We start from the raw sequence: 27,268 nt of genomic DNA, 5'->3' as shown, positions 1-27,268 counted from the left end.
CACTGTTCACACTGCACACCAACACACTGCTCACCCTTCATACTCACACACTGCTCACCCTGCACACTCACACTCTGCGCACACTGCATTCTCACACACTACTGGCCCTGGACACCCACACACTGCTCAACCTGCACACTCACACACTGCTCACCCTGCACATACACACACATTGCTCACCCTGCACACCCACACTCTGCTCACCCTGCTCACCAACACTCTGTTCACACTGCTCACCCTTCATACTCACACACTGCTCACCCTGCCCACTCACAAACTGCGCACACTGCATACTCACACAATACTGGCCCTGGACATCCACACACTGCTCACCCTGCACACTCACACACTGCTCACCCTGCATTCTCACACACTGCTCACCCTGCACACCCAAAATCTGCTCACCATGCACACCCACGCACTGCTCACCCTGCACACCCACACTCTGGTCACACTGCACACCCACACACTGCTCACCCTTCATACTCACACACTGCTCACCCTGCCCACTCACACACTGCGCACACTGGATACTCACACAATACTGGCCCTGGACATCCACATACTGCTCACCCTGCACACTCACACACTGCTCACCCTGCACACACACACATTGCTCACCCTGCACACCCACACTCTGCTCACCCTGCTCACCAACACTCTGTTCACACTGCACACCCACACACTGCTCACCCTTCATACTCACACACTGCTCACCCTGCCCACTCACACACTGCACATACTGCATACTCACACAATACTGGCCCTGGACATCCAACCCACACTGCTCACCCTGCACACTCACACACTGCTCACCCTGCATTCTCACACACTGTTCACCCTGCACACCCACAATCTGCTCACCATGCACACCCACGCACTGCTCACCCTGCACACCCACACTCTGTTCACACTGCACACCCATACACTGCTCACCCTTCATACTCACACACTGCTCCCCCTGCACACCCACACACTAAGCACACTGCACACTCACACACTACTGGCCCAGGACACCCACACACTGCTCACCCTGCACACTCACACACTGCTCACCCTGCACGCTCACACATTGCTCACCCTGCACACCCACACTCTGCTCACCCTGCACACCAACACTCTGCTCACCCTGCACACCCTGCACACCCACACACTGTTCATTCTGCACACCCACACACTGCTCATGCGGCAAACTCACACACTGCTCACCCTGCACACTCACACATTGCTCACCTTGTACACTCACACGCTGCACACTCACACTCTGCTCACCCTGCACACCCACACAATGCTCACCCTGCACACTCACACACTGTTCACCTTGCACACTCACTGACTGCTCACCCTGCACAACCACACACTGCTCACCTTGCACACCCACACACTGCTCACCCTGTACACCCACATACTGCTCAACCTGCACACTCACACTTTGCTCACCTTGCACACTCACACACTGCTCACCCTGCACCCTCACACTGCTTGCCCTGGACACTCACAAATGGTTCACCATGCATACTCACACACTACTCACCCTGCAACACCCACACACTGCCCACCCTACATACTCACACACTGCTCACCCTGTATGCTCACACACTGCTCACCCTGCATACTCACACACTGCTGGCCCTGGACACCCACAAACTGCTCATCCTGCACACTCACACACTTGTCACACTCACACACTGCATACCCTGCACACCCACACACTGCTCACCCTGCATACTAACACTGCTCACCCTGCACACTCACACACTGCTCACCCTGTACACTCACAGTCTGCTCCCCTGCACACCCACAGACTGCTCATCCTGCACACCCATACATTGCTCACACTGCACACTCACACACTGCTCACCCTGCACACTCACACACTGCTCTCCCTACACACTCACACACTGTTCACACTACATACTCACACACTGCTCACCCTGCACACTCACACATTCCTCACCCTGCACTCTCAAGCACTGCTCACTCTTAAACATACTGCTGGCCCTGGATACCCATACACTGCTCACCCTGCACACCCACACACTGCTCACCCTGCACTCTCAAGCACTGCTCACTCTTTAACAGACTTGTTGGACAGGCCACACGAAGGGCTTGCTCCCTCCCCGCATGACAGGGCCCAAGCCCTGGCCCACCAGGCGGGACCCACGAGAATCACCCGCACCCCGTCCCCCGACAGAACTCCTGCCCTCGGACCTCCATGTATCACGGGCCCGTGATACATGGAGGTCCGAGGGCCCCGACATCCCGGCACCACCATCCACCCAGGAGGTGAGCGGACCACTTGGCAGGTCAATGGGGGAACGAAGCGCCAAGGACTCTCCCCCGCCAGGTGACGATCGCCTCCAGCTCCCCCAGGCACCGGCTCCACCCCCCCCGCTGGGTGTCTGGACACCTTCATCCCGGACCCTCCGACCTCCAAGTGCGAGGGTCCGGACATCAAAGGGCACCTGCCCTATAACTGGAGCAGCTCCGGAGCAGGAAGGCAGTTGTATCCTGGAGTCGAGAGACACCGAGAGAACTCAGCCTTGACGGACTACTGGCACTGCCGTAGCCCTATCTTGTGAACTATCGACCTGCCTGCTGGCGCTGCCGCGGCCTTCTGCAACATCCATCCTCGTCGGGACCTGCTGGCGCTGCCGCGGCGCGTTGTAAACGACCATCTTCACCGGGACCTGCTGGCGCTGCCGCGGACCGTACCTCGACCATCTTCACTGGGACCTGCTGGCGCTGCCGCGGACCGTGTATCGACCATCTTCACTGGGACCTGCTGGCGCTGCCGCGGCCCGTACCAGCTAGACCACCAAGCTCGAGGATTGTGAGCTACCCACCATACCACCTCAACTACCAGACTGGTAACCAGACTATCCCGCTACCCCCTTTTCCCATCTTGAGAGACTTGAATCGAGGGGACCCCTGAGTCCAGACCTCCTTGTACCTTTTCATCGTACTTTAAGAAGTGCTTATAAAGAACGCTAACTCATCTCCTTGTGTGGTATCTGTCTGTGGGGGGGGGAAGTTATTTGTCTGTACGATCGCTGGAGACGGCTCTCCCCGGAGACCTCTCCCCTTGTCCTCGGCCGACCCTCCCGGTCCGTCTAACATTGGTGGCCAGCGGCGCGATCCGAATCAACGCGTAATCGTACAGAGAGTAGCTCACCCCACGACAAAACCACGATGTCAGCCAAAGATAGCGGTTCCACTGAAAAGTTCCAAATGGATAAGTTGGAAGAATATAGCCACCGCGAACTTAAACAATTATGCATGGAACTAGGCATTGCTACCACCGGCCTGAGTACCAAAGATGATTTGAAGCGCGCCCTTGAGTCGTGGGCAGAAACTGGGATCACCGGATCCTCCGACCAAAACAGTGTCGCACCAGAGGGGAATGCCACGGCTCCCGAGGAGCGGGGAACGGGCCTCTCGCAGGAGGAGATCCAGGAAAGAGAAAGGACCAGACTACACGAGTTGGAAATGGCACGACTCAAGATGGACGGTGAACTAAAGTTAGCCGAGCCGAAACTAAATCTAGAGTATCTGCGGCTCCGAGAGGAACGAGAAGAAAAACAGAGACAGAGAGAGCTTGAGGAAAAAAGAATAACACTCGAACACGAGCGCAAACTGGCGGAAATAGAACTTCGGAAACAGAATAAAGAACCGGGGGTGCCTGAGCGACCGCACACCCCAGGGGCAACCGAGAAAAAAGTCCACATCCCAAAGGATGTTGTCCGAGAGTATGTCCGAGAAGACGACATACAGCAATGGTTCAAAGCCTACGAGATCGCCATGACCTCCCACCGGATCGACCGGAGTGATTGGGGAGCTGGACTATGGGGGAGGTTCGTCAACGAAGGTCGCGATGCCCTGTTGCAGCTCCCAGATCACCAAATGTCGTCCTACGACCACATGAAGGCTGCCCTCCTCACCCGCTACGGCCTCACACCCGAGATGTACCACCAGAGGTTCAGAGATTGCACCCGGATCCCGGGTACAACTTGGGTGGAGTACGTAAACTATTTCAGCCGAGCCTTCGAGGGTTGGATCAAGGGGAGCCATGTAACGACCTACGAACAACTCTTTAACCTTATGGTATGGGAACACCTGTCGAACAACTGCTTCGTCGAGCTCAGGCAGCACCTCCTCGACAGTAAATTGACCGACCCCCGGCAGCTCGCCGCTGAAGCTGACCGATGGGAGAGCACCCGAGTGGGCCGGAGGGGACCGCACGAGCAGAACCGAAGCAACCAAGGCCAGCACCGTCCTCGGGGAGGAGGAGGAGGCCAGGGGCGAGGGAGAGACACCCTCCCGGCAACACCCGTGGCCAGCACCCCGCCCCCGGCCGGCCGGGGAAACCCCCCGATGCGTCCAGGGTTCCGAGCCAATGTCACGTGCCACCGATGCCAGCGAGTCGGCCATTACGCCAATGACCCGAGCTGCCCGCAGAACCAAACACCCAAGCCCCGCCAGGTAGCTGCCGCCGCCCTGGGGGAAGAACGACTATCAGAGGAACAGGAAGAGTATGAGCCGGCCCAGCAAGAGTGGGAACCGGCCGCCATGGTTCTAGCGTGCCTAGGGGGAAAAGACATAGTCCCGCGGGCTCCCCTACCCGCCAACACCAGGAAATACGGTCAGTGGGTGACCATTAATGGGCATCGGGCCGAGGCCTTACGTGACACAGGCGCCAGTGTGACGGCCGTCCGCTGTCACCTGGTGAAACCCGAGCAGATCCTGCCGAACATTCTCTGCCCCGTCCGCTCAGCCGACAATTCCGAAAGTCTGTGTCAAATGGCCTGCGTCCCCTTCGAATGGGGAGGGGTCTCCGGCCTGTTGAAAGTGACGGTCCGGGATGATGCCCCCGTGGACTGCCTCCTGGGGAATGACCTTGAGAGTTCCCCGTGGGCCACCGTCGAGAGAAGAGAGCACCTGGGGATGCTGGGCCTCCCGGACTGGGCCTGCGTAACCACCCGGTCCATGGCCGCCCGTGCCGTTCCCCGACCAGAAGAACCGGAATGGCCAGCACCTCCGCCCCCGGTCGCCCCAGTAGAAGACGACGACGAGGCCAACCCCCAGGAACCAACGACCGAAGGGGACGCGCAACCCCAGGACGTCCCCGGCCTGGCTCAGTGGCGTCAAGAAGGGGGGCCCACCCAAGAACAGTTCCGCCAGGAGCAAAAGACCTGCCCCTCCCTCGAGGGACTCCGCCAACAAGCCAGCGCCCAGAGCGCAGGGGACTCCACCGGAACTCACTGGGTCTACTGGGAGAACGACCTGCTATACAGCGAACAGAGAATCGCAGAGCTAGGGGCCGGTCGAGTACTGGTGGTACCTCTCCGCTTCAGAGACTTCCTGCTCAACCTGGCCCACGATGTCCCCCTGGCTGGACACCTGGGCCAAGACAAAACTTACAGTCGCCTAGTGACCCACTTTTTCTGGCCGAAGATGCGGAACGACGTCCTGAACCACTGCCGGTCCTGCCCCACGTGCCAGGCCAGCGGGAAGAGTGGCCGTAAGCTGAAGGCCCCTCTACAACCCTTCCCAGTGGTCACCACCCCGTTCGAGAGGGTAGGAATAGACATTGTGGGGCCCCTGGACCCCCGCACGGCACAAGGACATAGGTTCATCCTGGTACTGGTGGATCACGCCACCCGCTACCCCGAGGCGGTGCCTCTACGAACTGTAACAGCTCCGGTGGTTGGCCGGGCCCTAATGGGGATCTTCTCCCGGGTGGGCTTCCCCCGAGAAGTCGTCAGCGACCGAGGCACGAACTTCATCTCCAAATACATGAAGTCCCTCTGGCAACAGTGCGGGGTCACCTACCGATTCACGACCCCCTATCACCCCCAAGGGAACGGACTAGTGGAGCGATTCAACCGCACTCTCAAGGGGATGATTGGGGGATTGGAAGAGCCCCTCCGTCGCCAGTGGGATGTACTACTCCCGTGCCTCCTCTTCGCCTACCGAGAAGTTCCCCAGAAGTCCCTCGGTTTTAGCCCTTTCGAACTCCTGTACGGGCACCCTGTGCGAGGGCCCCTCAGCCTAGTCAAAGAAGGTTGGGAGATGGCCCCCCTAAAGACCCCTCCAGACGTCTTCAAGTACCTCCTGGCCCTACGTAATCAGACCCGGCGCTTCAGGGAGATGGCCAAGGCGAACCTCGAGGCCAGCCAGGAAGACATGAAGAGATGGTATGATCACAATGCCTCCTCCGTCGAGTTCGAACCTGGACAACAAGTGTGGGTGATGTCCCCCACCGAACCATGTGCCTTGCAAGATAAGTGGACGGGGCCCTTCAAGGTGGTCGAGCGCAAAAGCCCCGTCACTTACCTCATCGACATGGGGACCCCCCGGAACCCCCTTCGGGTCCTCCACACCAACAGACTCAAACCACACTTTGTGCGCTCAGAACTCAGCCTCCTGATGGCTACAGACAGTGGAGCAGAGGAGGACTCCGAAACCCTCCCGGATCTCCTGAAGACTCAGGAGAACGACGGTTCCGTGGACGGGGTCCGGCTCTCCGATGCCCTCACCCCAGAGCAACGCCAGGACTGCCGGGACCTCCTGCTGCGGTTCGCTTCACTGTTCTCCCTCACTCCCGGGGTCACCCCTTGGTGCTTGCACGACGTGGACACCGGGGACAGTCCCCCTATCCGACACCGGGCCTACCGCGTACCAGATCGGGTACGGGCCTGCATACAAGAGGAAGTGGCCAAAATGCTCACGATCCGGGTCATCGAGCCCTCGGACAGTCCCTGGGCCAGCCCGGTTGTATTGGTCCCCAAAGCCGCTGCCCCCGGCACCACACCTGAACTGAGATTCTGCGTCGACTACCGGGGCTTGAACGCTGTCACCCGAACCGACGCTCATCCTATCCCCAGAGCGGATGAATTGATCGACCGGCTGGGGGCCGCCCGCTACCTCAGTATCTTCGACCTAACAGCGGGCTACTGGCAGATCGGTCTCACACCCCGGGCTCAAGAACGATCCGCCTTCTCTACCCCCGATGGCCACTACCACTTCAAGGTCATGCCCTTCGGCATGAAGAACGCCCCGCTACATTTCAACGTCTTGTGAACCAGGTCTTGGCGGGGCTCGAAGAGTTCAGCGCTGCCTACCTGGACGATATCGCTGTATACAGCCGCCACTGGTCCGACCACCTCCTCCACCTCCAGGAGGTCCTACAGGCCCTCCAGCGGGCCGGCCTCACGATTAAGGCCGGCAAATGCCAAATTGGTCAAGGGTCCGTGACCTACCTGGGGCACCAGGTGGGGAGCGGCCTGGTGGCCCCACTGCAACTGAAGATTGCTGCCATCCAGTCCTGGCAGCCCCCCGTCACCCAGACCGAAGTCCGAGCCTTCTTGGGGCTCACCGGCTACTACCGGCGGTTCGTGAGGGACTACGGCAGCATTGTGGGGCCCCTCACGGGTCTCACGTCCAAGAACCAACCGAAGCGGATTACCTGGACCCCCGATTGTCAAGCGGCCTTCGAAAAGCTGAAGGCCGCCCTGTGCACCGCCCCTGTGCTCCAGGCCCCCGATTACAGTCGGGAATTCGTAGTACAGACAGACGCCTCCGACCACGGCATCGGAGCGGTTCTTTCCCAAGTGAACCCCGAGGGTCATGACCAGCCGGTGGCCTTCATCAGCCGACGTCTCCTGGCCCGAGAACAGCGCTGGAGCACAATCGAGAGGGAGGCCTTCGCAGTGGTGTGGGCCCTCAAAAAGCTCCGGCCCTATCTCTTCGGTACCCACTTCCGGGTACAAACCGACCATAGACCCCTGCAGTGGCTGATGCAGATGCGGGGGGAAAACCCAAAACTATTGCGCTGGTCCATCTCCCTGCAGGGAATGGACTTCACCGTGGAGCACCGACCGGGCCAAGACCACGCCAACGCAGATGGCCTGTCCCGCTTCTTCCGCCTCGACGAGGAGAGTCCCCAAGTAGATGGGTGACTCTCCCCGCCTTCAGCTGGGGGGGACGCATGTTGGACAGGCCACACGAAGGGCTTGCTCCCTCCCCGCATGACAGGGCCCAAGCCCCGGCCCACCAGGCGGGACCCACGAGAATCACCCGTACCCCGTCCCCCGACGGAACTCCTGCCCTCGGACCTCCATGTATCACAGGCCCAAGCCACCACCGGCTCCCTCGGCCGGGTCAAGCCGCCATCTTGGGCCCTACGCCACGAGGCCGCGTGGCCTCCCCCCGACCCTAACCCTGGGCCTGGCCGGCCCCGACATCCCGGCACCACCATCCACCCAGGAGGTGAGCGGACCACTTGGCAGGTCAATGGGGGAACGAAGCGCCAAGGACTCTCCCCCGCCAGGTGACGATCGCCTCCAGCTCCCCCAGGCACCGGCTCCACCCCCCCGCTGGGTGTCTGGACACCTTCATCCCGGACCCTCCGACCTCCAAGTGCGAGGGTCCGGACATCAAAGGGCACCTGCCCTATAACTGGAGCAGCTCCGGCGCAGGAAGGCAGTTGTATCCTGGAGTCGAGAGACACCGAGAGAACTCAGCCTTGACGGACTACTGGCGCTGCCGTAGCCCTATCTTGTGAACTATCGACCTGCCTGCTGGCGCTGCCGCGGCCTTCTGCAACATCCATCCTCGTCGGGACCTGCTGGCGCTGCCGCGGCCCGTTGTAAACGACCATCTTCACCGGGACCTGCTGGCGCTGCCGCGGACCGTACCTCGACCATCTTCACTGGGACCTGCTGGCGCTGCCGCGGACCGTGTATCGACCATCTTCACTGGGACCTGCTGGCGCTGCCGCGGCCCGTTCCAGCTAGACCACCAAGCTCGAGGATTGTGAGCTACCCACCATACCACCTCAACTACCAGACTGGTAACCAGACTATCCCGCTACCCCCTTTTCCCATCTTGAGAGACTTGAATCGAGGGGACCCCTGAGTCCAGACCTCCTTGTACCTTTTCATCGTACCTTAAGAAGTGCTTATAAAGAACGCTAACTCATCTCCTTGTGTGGTATCTGTCTGTGGGGGGGGAAGTTATTTGTCTGTACGATCGCTGGAGACGGCTCTCCCCGGAGACCTCTCCCCTTGTCCTCGGCCGACCCTACCGGTCCGTCTAACAAGACTGTTGGCCCTGCACACTCACATACTGCTCATCCTGCACACTCACACTGCTGGCCCTGGGCTCCACACACTGCTCACCCTGGATACTCACATACTACTCACCCTGCACACCCACACACTGCTCACCCTGCATGCTCACACACTGCTCATCCTACATGCTCACACACTGCTCACCCTGCATATTCACACACTGTTGGCCCTGGACACCCACACACTGCTCACCCTGCACATTCACCCACTTCTCACACTCACACAGTGCTCAGTCTGCACACCCACACACTGCTCACCCTGTATACTCACACTCTACTCACCCTGCACACTCACAAACTGTTACCCCTGCATACTCACACACTGCTCACCCTGCACACTCACACCCTGCTCACCCTGCACACTCACACACTCCTCATGCTGCACACGCACACTCTGCTCACCCTGCACACCCACAGACTGCTCACCCTGCACACCCACACATTGCTCACCCTGCACACTCACGCACTGCTCACACTGCACACTGCTGGCCCTGGACACACACTCACTGCTCACCCTGTATACGCACACACTGCTCACACTCACACACTGCTCACCCTGCACACCCACACACTGCTCACCATGCTCACCCACACTCTGCTCACCCTGCACACCCACAGACTGCTCACCCTGCACACCCACACATTGCTCACCCTGCACACTCACACACTGCTCACCCTGCACACTCACACTGCAGGTCCTGGACACCCACACACTGCTCACCCTGCATACTCACACACTACTCACCCTGCACACCCACAATCTGCTCACCCTGCATGCTCACACATTGTTCACCCTGCATGCTCACACACTGCTCACACTGCAAACTCACACTGCTGGCCCTGGACACACACTCATTGCTCACCCTGTATACTTACACACTGCTCACACTCACATACTGCTCACCCTGCACACTCACACACTGCTCACCCTGCATATCAACACACTGCTCACCAAGTACACTCACACACTGCTGGCACTGGACACACGCACACTGCTCAGCCTGCACATCCACACACTGATCAACCTGCACTCTCAATCACTGCTCACTCTTTAATACACTGCTGGCCCTGGACACTCACACACTGCTCAGCCTGCACACTCACACACTGCTCACCCTGCACACCCACACACTGCTCATCCTGCTCACCCACACTCTGCTCACCCTGCACACCCACAGACTGCTCACCCTGCACACCCACACATTGCTCACCCTGCACACACACACACTGCTCACACTGCACACTCACACTGCTGGCCCTAGAAACACACTCACTGCTCACCCTGCATACTCACACACTACTCACCCTGCACACCCACGATCTGCTTACCCTGCATCCTCACACACTGCTCACCCTGCATGCTCACACACTGCTGGCCCTGGACTTCCACACACAGCTCATCCTGCACAACCACACACTGCTCACCCTGCACACCCACACACTGCTCACCCTGCACATTCACACACTGCTCACCCTGCACACTCACACTGCTGGCCCTGGACACCCACACACTCCTCACCGTGCTCACCCACACTCTGCTCACCCTGCACACCCACAGACTGCTCACCCTGCACACCCACACATTGCTCACCCTGCACACTCACACGCTGCACACTCACACTCTGCTCACCCTGCACACCCACACAATGCTCACCCTGCACACTCACACACTGCTCACCCTGTACATCCACATACTGCTCAACCTGCACACTCACACTTTGCTCACCTTGCACACGCACACACTGCTCACCCTGCGCTCTCACACTGCTTGCCCTGGACACCCACAAACTGTTCACCCTGCATACTCACACACTACTCACCCTGCAACACCCACACACTGCCCGCCCTGCATACTCACACACTGCTCACCCTGTATGCTCACAGACTGCTCACCCTGCATACTCACACACTGCTGGCCCTGGACACCCACAAACTGCTCATCCTGCACACTCAAACACTTGTCACACTCACACACTGCATACCCTGCACACCCACACAATGCTCACCCTGCATACTCACACACTGCTCACCCTGCACACTCACACACTGCTCACCCTGTACACTCACAGTCTGCTCCCCTGCACACCCACAGACTGCTCATCCTGCACACCCATACATTGCTCACAATGCACACTCACACACTGCTCACCCTGCACACTCACACACTGCTCTCCCTGCACACTCACACACTGTTCACACTACATACTCACACACTGCTCACCCTGCACACTCACACATTCCTCACCCTGCACTCTCAAGCACTGCTCACTCTTAAACATACTGCTGGCCCTGGATACCCATACACTGCTCACCCTGCACACCCACACACTGCTCACCCTGCACTCTCAAGCACTGCTCACTCTTTAACAGACTGTTGGCCCTGCACACTCACATACTGCTCATCCTGCACACTCACACTGCTGGCCCTGGGCTCCACACACTGCTCACCCTGGATACTCACACACTACTCACCCTGCACACCCACACACTGCTCACCCTGCATGCTCACACACTGCTCACCCTGCATGCTCACACACTGCTCACCCTGCATATTCACACACTGTTGGCCCTGGACACCCACACACTGCTCACCCTGCACATTCATCCACTTTTCACACTCACACAGTGCTCATTCTGCACACCCACACACTGCTCACCCTGTATACTCACACTCTGCTCACCCTGCACACTCACAAACTGTTCACCCTGCATACTCACACACTGCTCACCCTGCACTCTCACACCCTGCTCACCCTGCACACTCACACACTGCTCATGCTGCACACCCACACTCTGCTCACCCTGCACACCCACAGACTGCTCACCCTGCACACTCACTCACTGCTCACACTGCACACTCACACTGCTGGCCCTGGACACACACTCACTGCTCACCCTGTATACGCACACACTGCTCACACTCACACACTGCTCACCCTGCACACCCACATACTGCTCACCGTGCTCACCCACACTCTGCTCACCCTGCACACCCACAGACTGCTCACCCTGCACACCCACACATTGCTCACCCTGCACACTCACACACTGCTCACCCTGCAAACTCAAACTGGAGGCCCTGGACACCCACACACTGCTCACCCTGCATACTCACACACTACTCACCCTGCACACCCACAATCTGCTCACCCTGCATGCTCACACATTGTTCACCCTGCATGCTCACACACTGCTCACACTGCACACTCACACTGCTGGCCCTGGACACACACTCACTGCTCACCCTGTATACTCACACACTGCTCACACTCACATACTGCTCACCCTGCACACTCACACACTGCTCACCCTGCATATCAACACACTGCTCACCCTGTACACTCACACACTGCTGGCACTGGACACACGCACACTGCTCAGCCTGCACATCCACACACTGGTCAACCTGCACTCTCAATCACTGCTCACTCTTTAATACACTGCTGGCCCTGGACTCTCACACACTGCTCAGCCTGCACACTCACACACTGCTCACCCTGCACACCCACACACTGCTCATCCTGCTCACCCACACTCTGCTCACCCTGCACACCCACAGACTGCTCACCCTGCACACCCACACATTGCTCACCCTGCACACTCACACACTGCTCACCCTGCACACTCACATTGCTGGCCCTGGACACCCACACACTGCTCACCCTGCATACTCACACACTACTCACCCTGCACACCCACACACTGGTGATCCTGCATACTCACACACTGCTCACCCTGCATGCTCACACACTGCTCACTAGGGGTGGGCGGAATTTGCGAAATTAACTTTCACAAATTATCGCAAAAATGTTTAAAATTATCGCAAACAAGCGGAAATATCGCGAAGATGCGGAAGTTTTTTTTCGGCATCGCAAATGGCTAAAAACAATACAACATCTCATGGAGAACGCGACCGGATCAAGAAAACTTGTCGGCGAACGCAGGGATTCAGGTAAGGTGATCGCGCGCGCGTGAGAATGTATTATTTTACAGCGCGAGCAAGAAACAAATTATCGCCAAGCTGCGGAAACCGGAATTTTTGACATTTTCGCGCTCTCCGCGGAACGCGAAAATGTCAAATTATCGCAATTTCCGCGAACGGAACGAAATTTTCGCCCAGGCCTACTGCTCACCCTGCATATTCACACACTGTTGGCCCTGGACACCCACACACTGCTCACCGTGCTCACCCACACTCTGCTCACCCTGCACACCCACAGATCGCTCACCCTGCACACCCACACATTGCTCACCCTGCACACTCACACGCTGCACACTCACACTCTGCTCACCCTGCACACCCACACAATGCTCACCCTGCACACTCACACACTGTTCACCTTGCACACTCACTGACTGCTCACCCTGCACACCCACACACTGCTCACCCTGCATGCTCACACACTGCTCACCCTGCATGCTCACACACTGCTCACCCTGCATATTCACACACTGTTGGCCCTGGACACCCACACACTGCTCACCCTGCACATTCACCCACTTCTCACACTCACACAGTGCTCATTCTGCACACCCACACACTGCTCACCCTGTATACTCACACTCTGCTCACCCTGCACACTCACAAACTGTTCACCCTGCATACTCACACACTGCTCACCTTGCACTCTCACACCCTGCTCACCCTGCACACTCACACACTGCTCATGCTGCACACCCACACTCTGCTCACCCTGCACACCCACAGACTGCTCACCCTGCACACCCACACATTGCTCACCCTGCACACTCACGCACTGCTCACACTGCACACTCACACTGCTGGCCCTGGACACACACTCACTGCTCACCCTGTATACGCACACACTGCTCACACTCACACACTGCTAACCCTGCACACCCACATACTGCTCACCGTGCTCACCCACACTCTGCTCACCCTGCACACCCACAGACTGCTCACCCTGCACACCCACACATTGCTCACCCTGCACACTCACACACTGCTCACCCTGCACACTCACACTGCAAGCCCTGGACACCCACACACTGCTCACCATGCATACTCACACTACTCACCCTGCACACCCACAATCTGCTAACCCTGCATGCTCACACATTGTTCACCCTGCATGCTCACACACTGCTCACACTGCACACTCACACTGCTGGCCCTGGACACACACTCACTGCTCACCCTGTATACTCACACACTGCTCACACTCACATACTGCTCACCCTGCACACCCACACACTGCTCAACCTGCATATCAACACACTGCTCACCCTGTACTCTTACTGTTGGAAGGGGCGATCCCAGGGGGGTCACAGAACATGTTCCTGACCACCCCTTGACCCACCTCTCCCAGAACCAGGCCGAGCACCGGCGGGGAGGCCCTTTCAGGAAGGGGTCTCGTACTTTAGGATCGCACGCGCTGAACTTGCACTACTTGACAAAGGGACACCACACAGTAGGTTTCAGTAGACGGAGATCTTTATCTAAGATTCTTTGGATCTTTATGATCCACAAGGTAGTCTTTGGTCGATACAACAAGCTTGGTAATTCCTTCACAGGGGGGTTGGGGTAGCGGGACAGTTCTAGGTTCAGAGTCATTGCCGAGTATCCTTCGCACAGCTCTCAATCCTCGAGCCGGGGGACACGGTACAGTCTCGGGTCCAGCCGGAACAGTGTATTCTTGAGCCGCGACCACGCCCGCCGGGCTCTGGCGGGAAGGAACTGTCGATCGGGTGATCTTCGGGGAGCCGCGATTCACTCGGCAGGCTCAGCCGGTCTTGAGTTGGTGGGAGCCGCGAGTCTCTCAGCAGGGCTCCGATGATCTTAGGGTCTGGGGGAGCCGCGAGTCTCTCAGCAGGGCTCCGGTGTTCTTAGTGTTCTCGAGAGCCGCGACGACGTCAGCAGGGCTCAGATGGTTTCCAAGGATCAGGTAGCGTCCTTCTTCCTGGTTTCATCGAGCCGCGACCAGGTCCGCAGGGCTCTCTTAGTTCCAGGTCTTCTCCACCCCAGTCCCCTCAGCACCCCCTGTTATATGCCTTCTTCTCTTTGAAGTCCGGCGTCCTCACAGAGAGGGGTCTTGGCGTCTGGGGGCGGTGTGTTGGGATTTCCTGCCGCTCGGCTCTTGGATCCTTTCAAGGTGGGCCGGGAGGGACTCCAGACACCCAGCATGCGGGGAGCCAGCTCCCTGGGGGCCCGGAGGGAGATCGAAACCCTCTATTGAGAGGAGGTCAGAGGTGTGACAGAGACTACTCCTCCCTGTCTTGCTTGGGGGGTTCCCTCTCCCTCGGCCGGGCATGGCACGTTTAAGGTCTAGGTTTCGCTGGGGCCCCGGGCCGGCCATTGGAACATCGGGACATGGTGGCCGGGGGTCTTCGGTGGCTACGGGGTGGGGAGGCCAGGCGGCTATAACCAGGGATCAGGGGTGGTGCATGAGTTGGGTTGGAGTGCTAATGGTCATGGAGGCCCACGCCACGAGGCCAGGCCCCACACGTGTCCCCCCCAGCTGAAAGTCGGGGAGAACTACCCATCCTCTTGGGGGTTCTCCTCGCTGAGGCGGAAGAATCGGGACAAGCCATCAGCGTTGGCGTGGTCAGTACCTGGGCGATGCTCTACGGTGAAGTCCATCCCCTGGAGGGAGATCGACCATCGCAGCAGTGTGGGGTTCTCTCCTCTCATTTGCATCAGCCACCGTAAGGGTCGATGATCTGTTTGGACTCAGAAGTGGGTTCCGAACAAGTAAGGCCGTAGTTTCTTTAGTGCCCAGACTACTGTGAAGGCCTCTCTTTCAATGGTGCTCCACCGTCGTTCCCGGGGTAGTAGCCTCCGGCTAATGAAGGCTACGGGCTGGTCTAGGCCCTTCTCGTTGAATTGTGAGAGGACGGCCCCGATGCCGTGCTCCGAAGCGTCCGTCTGGACTACAAATTCCTTGGAGTAGTCAGGGGCTTGGAGCACGGGGGCAGTACACATGGCGGTTTTTAGGGCGTCGAACGCCTCTTGGCAGGGGGGGGGGTCCATTGTACTCTATTCGGCTGTTTCTTGGAGGTTAGCTCTGTGAGGGGGCCTACTATGCTGCCATAGTTTTTTAATGAATCTCCGGTAGTAGCCAGTGAGGCCTAAGAAGGCCCGAACTTCTGTCTGGGTCGCAGGAGGTTCCCAGGCCAAGATGGCGTCGATCTTGGGCTGAAGGGGGGGCGACCTGCCCGCTCCCGACCTGGTGTCCCAGGTAAAACACTGAACCTTGTCCAATTTGGCATTTGCTGGTTTGACAGTTAGGCCCGCTTGGCACAGGGCCATCAGCACCTGTCGGAGGTGCTGGAGGTGTTCGGTCCATTGGGAGCTGAACACCGCAATGTCGTCTAGGTATGCGGCGCTGAACTCTTCCAGCCCGGCCAAGACCCTGTTGACCAGCCGCTGGAAGGTGGCCGGGGCATTTTTCATTCCAAAGGGCATGACTCGGAAGCGATAGTGCCCATCTGGGGTGGAGAAGGCGGACCGCTCCTTGGCTCCCTCAGTGAGCGCAATTTGCCAGTACCTGCAGGTCAAGTCGAAGGTGCTGAGGTAGTGAGCAGCCCCAAGGCGGTCAATGAGCTCGTCGGCGCGGGGAATAGTGTGAGCGTCGGCTCGGGTGACCGCGTTGAGCCCCCGGTAGTCCACACAGAACCTTAGTTCGGGGGCGACCCCAGGGGCTGCTGCTTTCGGAACCAGTACCACGGGGCTGGACCATGGACTGTCGGAGGGTTCGACCACCCCTAGGGCTAGCATCTTGGCTACCTCGGCCTGGATGCAGGTCCGGACCCTGTCAGGGACCCGGTAGGCTCTGTGCCGTACTGGCGGGCTGTCTCCGGTATCCACGTCGTGGACACACCAGTCGGTGACCCTGGGGGTGAGGGAGAAGAGGTCTGCAAATTGCCCCAATAGCTGGCGGCAATCGTCGTATTGTTGGGGGGTGAGGGAGGAGGAAAGTCTCACTCCTTCTATAGAGCCATCTTTTTCCTTAGCGCACAGGAGGTATGGGAGGGGCTCGGTGTCCTCCGCGGCCCCATCGTCGGTGGCCAGGAGCAAACTCAACTCCGTCCTCACGAAGTGAGGTTTGAGGCGGTTCACGTGGAGGACCCGTAGGGGGTTCCGAGGGGACTGGACGTCAACTAAATAAGTGACTTGACTCTTCCGCTCTATGACCTTGAAGGGTCCAGTCCATTTGTCTTGGAGAGCGCAGGGTTTCACCGGGACCATCACCCAGACCTGTTGGCCCGGCTGGAACTCGACCAGAGTGGCATTCTGGTCATACCAGCGCTTCATCTCCTCCTGGCTAGTCTCGAGATTTGCTTCGGCGAGCTCTCGGAATTTCCGAGTCTGTTTGCGGAGCGCCAGGATGTATAGGAATACATCTTGGGGGGGCCCTCGGGGGCGGTCTCCCAGCCCTCCTTGACCAGGCTCAGGGGTCCCCGGACGGGGTGCCCATAGAGCAATTCGGATGGGCTGAACCCCAGGGATTTTTGGGGGACTTCCTGGTAGGCGAACAGGAGGCAGGGGAGGAGGACGTCCCACCTGCGACGGAGGGGCTCCTCGAGGCCCATGATCATCCCCTTCAGGGTCCGGTTAAACTGTTCCACTAGACCATTGCCTTGGGGATGGTACGGGCTGGTGAATTTGTACGATACCCCACATTGCTGCCATAAGGACTTCATGTACTTCAAGATAAAGTTAGTGCCGCGATCACTCACAACCTCGCGAGGGAACCCCATGCGGAAAAATATCCCCATCAAGGCTCGTCTCACCACGGGGGCGGTCACGGTTCGGAGGGGGATGGCCTCGGGGTAGCGGGTGGCATGGTCCACCAGTACGAGGATGAACCGGTGGCCCTGGGCGGTCCTTAGATCTAGAGGTCCCACGATGTCTATCCCCACCCGCTCGAAGGGGGTACTAACGACGGGGAAGGGTTGTAGTGGCGCCTTGCGCTTTCCGCCACTTTTTCCGCTGGCCTGGCATGTGGGACATGACTTACAGTGGGCCTCAACATTAGCTCGCATCTTGGGCCAATAGAAGTGGGTGACTAAGCGATGATAGGTTTTGTCTTGGCCCAAGTGTCCTGCCAGGGGCACATCGTGGGCTAGGCCCAGGAGGAAGTCTCGGAAGTGCAGGGGTACCACCAGTACCCGGGCCGATCCTAGCTCGGCAGACTTTTGCTCACTGTACAGGAGGTCGCTTTCCCAATGCACCCAATGGGTTCCGGACCTGTCGCCCGCCGCCTGGGCTTCGGCCTGCTGCCGGAGTCCGATCAGGGAAGGGCAGGCGGCTTGTTCTCTGCAGAACTCCTCTCGGGAGGGGCCCCCCTCGAAGCGCCATTGCGCCAACTCGGGCAGGTCACCTAGCTCCGTCATTTGCTCGGGGTTCCGATCTAATGGTCCGTTATCGGGGACGGGTTCCCCTTCTGGGGGGAGGTCACTGGGCTCGGGTAGCCCGTACCGTCCCTCGGGGATGGCGACTGGGTTCAGGGTTGGGGCCTCACCTCCCTCGAGGGGAGGCGATCGGGCTGACATGGAGCGCGTGGTGGCGCACACCCATTCGGGTAGGCCCATCATTCCTAGGTGGGCCCTTCGTTCCACCTGTCCACACAGGGAGCTCTCGAGATCGTTGCCCAGGAGGCAGTCCACTGGCTGGGAGGTTCGGACGGCCACTTTCAATTTACCGGTTACTCCCCCCCATTCGAAGGGTACCAGGGCCATCCTTCAGAGGCTCTCGGAATTGTCCGAGGATATAACCAAGCAGAAGATGTCGGGTAGTATCTGGTCTTCGGCGACCAGGTGGCAGTGGACCGCTGTGACACTCGCCCCGGTGTCGCAGAGGGCCTCGACTCGGTGACCGTTGACTGTCACCTGCTGTCGGTATTTCTTGGTGTTGGCGGGTTAGGGAGTTCCGGGAACCATTTCTCGGTCTCCTGGGGAGACCAGGGCCATGGCTGCAGGCTCCCACTCCTCGGTGTCCTCCATCTCCTCCCCTAGGGCCACGGTGGCCATCTGTCGCGCTGGGGGAGCGGTCGCTGCGGCCCGTTGGGACATGGGACATTGGGGGTCACTGGCGTAGTGACCAGTCTGTTGGCATCTGTAACAGGTGATCTTGACTCGGGGTCCCTGCCTCCCCGGGGGCCCCGTGCTGGCTGGAGGTGGTGCTGGAAAGTGCGGGGGTTGGTTTCTGGGGGGACTATGCTGGGGGCCTGCCTGGAATTCCCTCTGTCTTCCCTGGTTCCCCCCACTCCTCTGGCGGGGAGGTCCCTGACTGTGGCGGCCGTAGTCTCCCACGGGGCCCCGGGGGGCCCGGGTGTTCACCCAGCGGTCAGCTTCAACAGCCAGTTTCCGAGGATCTGTGAGCTTGCTGTCGAGGAGGTGCTGGCGTAACTCTACAAAGCAATTGGCGGACAAATGTTCCCAAGCGATTAGGTCGAACATCTCCTCAAAGGTGGAGACCTTGCTGCCCTTGATCCACCCGTCCAAGGCTCTTCTGTAAAAGTTTACGTACTCCACCCACGTAGTACCGGGTATCTTCTTGCAGTCTCGGAACCGTTGCCGGTACATTTCGGGGGTGAGTCCATATCTCGCTATTAAGGCCTCTTTCATGTGGCTGTAGGAATTTAGCACGGTGGAAGGCAGGTCCAGCAGGGTGTCTCTCCCCTCACTCAGGAACCGGCCCCACAAGCCAGCCCCCCAATCCTTCTGTGGAACTCGGTGGGAGGTCATGGCGACCTCGTAGGCCTTGAACCATTGCTGGATGTCGTTGTTTTTGTAATATTCTTTCACCACATCCTTGGGGATGTGTACCTTTGGTTCCATTGGGGGAGAGGTCTCTTGATTCCCCGAGGGGCTAGTTTCCTTATGTGAGAAGTTGGCCTGGTATATGCTGTTCACTAGTTCTAGTGACCACCTTGTACCATGCCAAGCAACCCTTATGGTGTGGTTGTAAGTCAACCTTTTTGGACTAGCTGCCCTAGTGGTAGCGTAGGCTAAGCAGTCTTTGAGGCTAAACTCGTGAAGCGTGTTAAGCCAGCTGTTTTACCAAATGCAACCCCCTTTTATACCAATGAAAGGACACCACACAGATATATATTCAAAATATATATGTATTTATTTATCAAAGTAACCCCTAGTCTCTTTATGAGCACAGGAGCACAAATCGTCAAACAAGATTATCACAGAATACACAGAAGTTGCACTTTATATGGATAGGCCCTGGTGGCCACTCAAACCATATACTAAAATAGTGGTATAAGTACCACGAACAGAAAAGGGAAAAGGCCTAGGGCCTCTAGAATCGCTGGGCCTACAAGGAGCTAACGTCAGTTAGTGACCAGGAGGTCCACGGGTGGCGTGTGCAGAGCAAATAGTCACACGCGTGCTCCCATAGGTTTCAATGGGTGCGTAAAAAGTACAAAGTTACTGCAAAGAGGATCTTCCGGATGGACTAGGAACTCAAGATTTGGAACACAGGCACTAGAGATGTAATACTACACTTGGGCACAGGTGTGCCAGCTTTACCTCACCCACAGGAAGCGGGTGCATAGGCCTCGAAGTGCGTCGGGTTGCTTCTATCTGTTCCGTGGAGCTTGAAGACAAAGATGCTGCAGGCGGTCGGTCCGGGAGAGATGCAGTGGATCCAAGAGTGGATCGGAGATGTTGAAGACCTGTAAGCAGAGGGGACAGTGTTCACAGTCACTAGCCAGTGACCAGCGTGGCACCAGGTGGGTACCAGGCGATGTCGGGTGCAAACAGGTGATGAGGGGTAGCTTGTCTCCGCAGCCACGTGGTCCCTGAAGGTCGACGACGTCCAGGAGTCGGCTCACGAGCTGTCCCACGCAGGCTCTCGCTGTCGGCGGTGTCGGCGACTTGATCGAAGCAAACAAGCCTTGGCAAAAGCAATTGCAGGAGGATTCGGAAATCAGCTGTTGGTTCTGACCAGCAAGGTCAGAGGGATTGCTCCTTTGGAGGGGAGCAAGGGCCAGTCTGGAGCAACCAGACCAGCGGTGTTTGTCGTAGATTTCGTCGCCAAGATGGCCACTAGCCAGCGGGCCAGCAACCGGTTAGGCGCGTCGAGTGGCAAAATGCAGAAGGGCCCCACGCAGATCGTGGAGATGCTGGAGGGCTCCCCTTTGGTGCAGATGCTGCTCGAGGGTTGGGCTTCTCAGGACCCAAAGCACAACTTGGAGGGAGCCTCGGTTGTTGCACTGGTCAGCTTGTCGTAGTCGTTCCAAGATGGCTGGCTCCACGTGTCTCGGTGCCTCCACGGGTCTCCTCTTTTCAGGGACTGTGGATCGGGCGGTGAGAGGTCTGGAGGTCCAGGTCTTGTCAGTCTCTGGGCTCGGGCTCCGGCGGGAGGCGGCGGCAAAGCAGACGTTGATGCGCTGGATGGTGCTTGCGTTAGCAAGGTGGTCACTCCCTGACCACAGGGGAGATTTTCTTCAGTCTTCTGTGCAGCAGAATGTCGAAGTTCCCGTCTTCTTCTTAGTTTCAAGTTGATTCCAGGATGTCTGAAGTCTTAGGACACAGCTCCTACCTTTATTCGGATTCTAGGGGCCGGACTACCTGCTAGGTCCCTCCCTAAGGGTGGGACCAGGAAGGGGGGTGGTTACACCCCCAATCCTTTGTCCAGCTCGCCCCAGGCCCGGGACTGGTGTGCCCCAGGACCGGTTTGAACTGGCATATGCACCGAGGCTCCTTGTGAGCCACAGGCATGTCTGGTTTCTTTCAAGCCCTACCTGACCAATACACAAAATCCTGTCTGGGGTGGTGCACGCACCTCCCCTGGCAGGAAACCCTTTGTCCACACCTCCCAAGCTGGAAGGACTCCCAGCAGCAGGAGGGCAGACTTGTGTCTGTGGTGGCAGCATCCATTTTGTGGAGCTGAGGCTATGTCTGATTTTACCCGGGTTTCAGGTACTGTACATGTCGTGTCCCTCTAGAAGGGTGGAATGCTAACCCCGTCGCCAGAATTGGCGAGGGGTTAGTATTCCAATTCGTATGACACCTTACTCGACATGTTTTGATAAAGCCAAACCAAAGATAGCATTTAACCGCGAGGTTCATAATACACTTAAGAGTATATGGTATGACGATATCTGGAAACAGTAGAAGGAAGTTGTTCCGACCACTGCAGACAGGCTCAGCTCATGCCAGAGCACCATCTCACATGGAACCAAGCACTCTGCCTTCAGGATTGTTAAGGCCTGCCATAGGAGTGACTTATAGGTTACCAGGTGTCCCATTTAAGGTTAGGTATAGGTATACTACACCTAAGTAAGAGGTGATTACACCAACTTACCCCAGCTGAGTGATCAGCCAGTTGTGTCAGATTGTTAGGCCAAGCCTGGGGTGGCATAATACATGCTGCAGCCCCTGGCAGGCCTTGGGTACACCAATGCCCTGGGTACCTAGTGTACACTGGTACAGGGGCTGACAGGGTGATCCACTTCCAATTGGTTATGCACCTAGGGTGCATAGTTTTAATTTAGTAGAGAGAACAGCAGGCTGGGGGTCTGATTGGCAGGCCCACAGCCTCAATATGTCAAAAACCAGTGAAGCAAAAAGCAAAAATTTGGGGTGACCATAGGATAGCAGACCCTACTCTCCTACACAACCCCCCCCCAAACGCTGGGACATTAAACTAGCCTTGACCAGTCTCGTCTTCATGTCCTAAGTGGAAGTACCTGGAGAGACCATCTGCATTCCCATGGTCAGTACCTGGCCGGTGCTCCACTGTAAAGTCCATCCCCTGTAGGGAAATGGACCACCTAAGCAGTTTGGGGTTTTCACCCTTCATCTGATTTAGCCACAAGAGGGGCTTATGGTCGGTCTGAATCTTGAAGTGAGTGCCAAACAAGTATGGCCTCAGCTTCTTCAGGGCCCACACCACAGCAAAGGCCTCCCTCTCAATAGCTGACCAATTCTTCTCTCTGGGGGTCAACCTTCTGCTAATAAAAGCAATGGGTTGGTCTTGACCATCTACATTAAGTTGTGACAGCACAGCTCCCACACCCAACTCAGAAGCATCTGTTTGGACAATAAACTCTTTGGAGTAGTCAGGACTTTTCAGGATAGGTGCAGAGCACATGGCCTCCTTCAGGTCATCAAATGCCTTTTGACAGCTTACTGTCCACTGAACCTTTTTGGGCATCTTCTTGGATGTCAGATCATTAAGAGGAGTCACAATGGACCCATAGTTCTTAACAAACTTCCTGTAATACCCAGTCAAGCCCAAGAAAGCTCGAACTTGAGTCTGGGTGGTTGGAGGGGACCAATCCTTGATGGACTGTATCTTACTCTCCAGTGGTTGAACTTGGCCCCCACCTACAAGGTGGCCCAAATACACAACCTTACTCTGCCCTATCTGGCACTTAGTAGCCTTGATAGTGAGGCCTGCCCTTTGCAGAGCCTCAAGAGCCTTCTTCAGGTGGATCAGGTGATCCTCCCAGGTGGAACTAAAGACAGCAATGTCATCAAGATATGCTGCGCAAAAGTCATCCAACCCAGTAAGGACTTGGTTCACCAGCCTTTGGAAGGTGGCAGGTGCATTCTTCAGACCAAAGGGCATCACCACAAACTGATAATGCCCACCTGGGGTTGAGAATGCTGTTTTGGCCTTAGACTCCTCAGCTAACCTGATTTGCCAATAGCCAGCTGTCAAGTCAAATGTGCTCAAAAACTTTGCAGAAGCTAGTTTGTCTATGAGCTCATCTGCCCTTGGAATAGGGTGTGCCTCTGTCCTGGTGACAGCATTGAGTCCTCTGTAGTCCACACAGAACCTCATCTCTCTCTTGCCATCTTTGGTGTGAGGTTTGGGGACCAGAACCACTGGGCTAGCCCAGGGGCTCTCTGAGGGTTCAATGACACCTAATTCCAGCATTTTATGTACCTCAGCCTTTATACAGTCCCTGACGTGGTCAGGTTGTCTGTAAAGTTTGTTCTTTACAGGCAGACTGTCACCAGTGTCCACAACATGGGTACACCAGTCAGTTTGACTAGGTATCAAGGAAAACATATGTGAAAATGATTGTAGAACCTGTCTACATTCAGTCTGCTGATGGGCAGTGAGGTTGCCTCCAAGGGTCACTCCTTCAACTGAGCCATCTTCAGGGTTCTGAGACAACAGGTCTGGGAGAGGGTCACTCTCTTCCTCCTGTCCCTCATCTGTAGCCATGAGCAAGCCCATGTCTGCCCTGTCAACATATGCTTTAAGCCTGTTAACATGGAGTACCCTGTGGGGACTCCTGGGAGTTCCTAGGTCCACCAAGTAGGTGACCTCTCCCTTCTTTTCCAGGATTGTATGGGGTCCAGACCATTTGTCTTGGAGTGCTGCTGGGGCCACTGGCTCCAACACCCATACCTTCTGTCCTGGCTGATACTCAACCAAGACAGCCTTTTGGTCATGCCAAGCTTTCTGTAAGGCCTGGCTTGCCTCAAGGTTTTTAGATGCCTTCTCCATATACTCAGCCATCCTGGAGCGGAGACCAAGTACATAGTCCACTATGTCTAGCTTAGGCTTTTTGAGAGGTAACTCCCATCCTTCCTTCACCAAACACAGTGGGCCTCTCACAGGGTGCCCAAACAACAATTCAAAGGGGCTGTAGCCAACTCCTTTTTGTGGGACCTCTCTGTAAGCAAACAGAAGGCAGGGTAGAAGGATATCCCATCTTCGCCTGAGCTTTTCAGGTAATCCTTTGATCATACCCTTTAGGGTCTTGTTGAATCTCTCAACAAGCCCATTGCATTGTGGGTGATAAGGGGTGGTGAACTTGTAGTTGACACCACATTCCTTCCACATAGCTGTCAAGTATCCTGACATAAAGTTGGTACCTCTGTCAGATACTACCTCCTTAGGAAACCCCACTCTGGAGAATACTCCCAGCAGGGCCCTGGCCACAACAGGAGCTGTAGTGGTCCTAAGGGGAATTGCCTCTGGATACCTGGTGGCATGATCCACTACCACCAGTATAAATCTGTGCCCAGATGCAGTGGGAGGATCCATGGGACCCACTATGTCTATTCCCACTCTTTCAAAGGGGACCCCCACCACAGGTAGTGGTATTAGGGGGGCCTTTGTTGTGCCACCTGATTTGCCACTGGCTTGGCAGGTAACACAGGAGCGACAAAACTCCTTTGTATCTTCATTCATATGAGGCCAGTGAAAGTGAGGGACAAGCCTGTCCCAAGTCTTGTTCTGGCCTAAGTGTCCTGCTAAAGGAATATCATGGGCCAAGGTAAGAAGGAAGCCCCTAAATTGCAGAGGTATAACCAACCTCCTGGTTGCACCAGGCTTGGGGTCTCTAGCCTCTGAATAAAGGAGCCCTTCATCCCAATACACTTTATGGGTACCTTGAGCATTCCCAGCAGCCTCAGCAGCAGCCAGCTGTCTGAGGGGTTCAAGAGAGGGACAGGATAACTGAGCCTGCCTCAAGTCAGCCCTTGAAGGTCCCCCTGTCCCCAGAAACTCAACCTGATCAGGTTCAAGCTCTTCAGGGACAGTTCCTTCAGGGTCCTCTAGATCAGCTTCCTGGGAAGGCTGATCATCACTCTGAGGCAGGGGGGAAGGCACAGCCTTGACCCTCCTGTTCTTCTTCTTGGTAGGTGCTTGGTCCATTGTTCCAGGATCCAAGACCTGTGGTTCAGTGAGGCACTTTTTGGCCTGTGACCTGGTCACAGCAAGGACATGTGATGATATACCTAACATCTCTGCATGAGTCCTGTACTCCACTTCTGACCATAGAGAACTCTCTAGGTCATTGCCCAACAAACATTCTACTGGGAGGTCTGCACTAACCACAACCCTTTTGAGGCCAGTTACCCCTCCCCATGAGAAGTTAACAACTGCCACACTGTGTGAAGTAGTGGCATTGCTGGCATTGGTCACCAGGTAGTTCTCACCTGGTATGTACTGTCCAGGGTCCACAAAGCCTGGTGTCACCATAGTGACACTGGCACATGTGTCCCTGTAGGCTTGAGCCACTTTGTCATTAATTAAAGGAGTCTGTCTGTACTTGCCCAGGTTACTGGGGCTCACCGTCAGGGACAAATCAATGTCCCCATCACAGATCAAGACTGCCTGTGTCAGGGTTCTGTCTAAGTCAGAATCTCCTTCAGTTCCCATAGTGATTCCCACTACACCCTTTGTCTGGGGACCAACACTGCTAACAGTAGTACTGGGAGCAGGTGCCTTAGGGGCAACAGTGTTGGGGGCTCCACCCTTTTTGCAATCACTAGTCCAGTGAGTTGTATTTTTACAATGATTGCACCAGGGTTTCTTCTGACCTTCTTTCTTCTTCTTGGACTGTTGGGACCCACCCTCCTTAGCAGTAGTTTGGGGCCCTGTTGAAGACTTCTGGTCTTTAGGTTTCTGATCTCCACCCTTTTGGTCTGTTTTCTTCTGATCACCCCCTTGGCCCTGGTTCTGGTTCTTTTGCTTAACCCTGGTTCTGACCCATTTGTCTGCCTTCTTTCCCAATTCTTGGGGAGAGGTCAGATCAGAGTCAACCAAGTGTTGATGCAGTTGCTGGTTTTGACAGTTATTTAAAATCTGTTCTCTCATCATCAAATTATACAATCCTGTAAAATCAGATACCTTACTTCCCAGCAACCAACCCTCCAAAGCCTTAGTGGCACATTCAATGTATTCAGACCAGTCCTGAGTCTGTGTCTTTTGGGTGTCTCTGAACATTAACCTGTACTGTTCAGTGGTTAAGCCTAACCCATCTACCAGAACACTCTTCAGGACTCTGTAGTTTCTGACATCCTCTTCTCTAACAGTGAGGAGTCTGTCTCTGCCTCTTCCTTCAAAGGAGAGCCAGAGGATTGCTGCCCACTGGTCTTCAGGAACCTGCTGTACTTTGCAGGCTCTCTCAAGAGCAGTTATCCATTTGTGGATGTCATCCCCACTTTTGTAGGGGGGCACAACCTTAGACAGGTTCCTATTGTCAAAGACCCTATCTTTGTCCTTAGGGACAATGCTGCCACCAGTGGGTATAGACCCACTCTCTCTAGGTTGCCTAGCCTTGTTCAGTTTTTCTTCCATCAGGGCTACTTCTAGCTCCTGCTTCCTGATCCTCAGCTGGGCTTCCTGCATTCTGGCCTCATGTTCCCTCCTCTGAGGGGTGGTCATCCTTCTCCTGGAGTGACCTT

The sequence above is a fragment of the Triturus cristatus genome, chromosome 1_1 (genome assembly GCF_964204655.1).
Source record: "Triturus cristatus chromosome 1_1, aTriCri1.1, whole genome shotgun sequence".
Classification (NCBI taxonomy): Eukaryota; Metazoa; Chordata; class Amphibia; order Caudata; family Salamandridae; genus Triturus; species Triturus cristatus.
Note: the sequence above shows the minus strand (reverse complement) of the source record.